Source organism: Monopterus albus, unplaced genomic scaffold (assembly GCF_001952655.1).
Source record: "Monopterus albus unplaced genomic scaffold, M_albus_1.0 scaffold103.1, whole genome shotgun sequence".
Lineage (NCBI taxonomy): Eukaryota > Metazoa > Chordata > Actinopteri > Synbranchiformes > Synbranchidae > Monopterus > Monopterus albus.
In genome coordinates this window covers 954240-955878 of record NW_018127983.1, presented here as the reverse complement: position 1 = coordinate 955878, position 1639 = coordinate 954240, and positions in this window count along the sequence as shown.

The following is a 1639-nucleotide window of genomic DNA, read 5'->3' as shown; positions in this document are numbered from 1 at the left end:
TATATATTCTTTTTTTTTTACTCAACAGTGAGATCTGGATGTTGTTTACTAAGAAAGAATGCTTTTAAAGATTTCATGTTGTCTGCACTGCAAATAAAATTACATTCATCTCCATTGCATTGAGATAAAGGAAGAATCTCAAAAGCCGATATCTCAAAACTCAAGACTATCTGCATGATTACATACCACTAGAAGCAGGTGAGAAAATATATGTATTTTTTGTAATCTGGGTGAACAGACCCTTTATGAAGTGTTATATGTGTGCACCCAATACATTATGCTGTAGACCACAGTGGCATTTGCTGCACAGGCAAATGGTGTAGGTCAGTGGTTCCCAAACAGTCCAGCCTCAGGGTCCAGATTTTTCTCCCACACCATGTCAGACATAGAGCAACCAGTGGGTTCAAACCGTGGACCTTTGTTGTGAGAGGACATGGGATAGTTCAATAAAATAAGACACTTTGTAGCGAGACAGTGCAACTATCTCTGAAAACATCTTAAAACACTGCAGTAGCATAACATGGAAACGGGCTTGATATTTGAGAAATGGGGGGATGCAGCAGCTCTAATGCTAAAAATGATTACAGAAAAGTTGTTTTCAAGCTAGGTTTCAACTCAGGTCAGTACGTCACTGTAGAAAATGGTTTCCCCCGTTTCTTATTCAGTGTTATTATAACGTAGTTGAATATGTTGTTGTGTGGCTACTACTGTCCTCACAGCAACACCAGAAAGACAGCAGAGTTTTGGTCCAAAGTGGACTGGAGGACCACCGTTCGGGAAACACTGGTGTAGGCACAGTATAACCCGGTATACAGAGCTCATGCATTTCAGTTTAAATGCACTTGTAATGCATTTTCATGTTACGCACCAAAATGATCTAAAGAGTCTAATCTGATTCTTTTCTCTACTTCTCTGAACATCTTCAAACATGATATTATTTTTGATGCAACAGATTTTTTCCTCTGAAAGAACAGACAGTAGATTTTCTTCCTTGTGCACAGCCTGCTCACAGTGACACTCACATTTTATTGTTTCATTTGTTAACGATTGCTATTATTTACCCTGCGTGTTGTTTGTACGTATTTATTTTGCCCCTGTCACCGTCTGTTCTCTCTGCACTGCACTTTGTAAAAGTGATTTTGAAATGTGCTATATAAATAAAAGTTGCTATTATATAATATTATTACACTATATTATTATTGCTATACTATTATTGCTATTATTCAAAACTAAAAATTCTGAAAAAATTGCACCGCAGTGGTGCTTTTGCAGCAATAAACGTATTTCAAGATATTTTCTGTAACTGTACAGTTGAACCTTGACATCTGTAAAAAAATAAAAAAATGGCTGTTTAAAACCCTATGAAATTAAAAATGTTTTGATTCTTTTATTCATTGTTTGCACAGCAGTGTATAGACAATGTTTTCTTTAACACTGTATATCAGGCACAGTGCGACTGCCCAGCATGACCTGGAACACCAGGATCAAATCGCAGCTGGGAAAATTCCCAGGTCCTTTAACTGGGGTTACGAAACATTGTGACTATCATGAATGCATACATGATAGTCACAATGTTTTATAACCGCATTACATTCAGTGTTTTTATGTTTTATTTTTTGTGGATAGTAATTATGTGAAA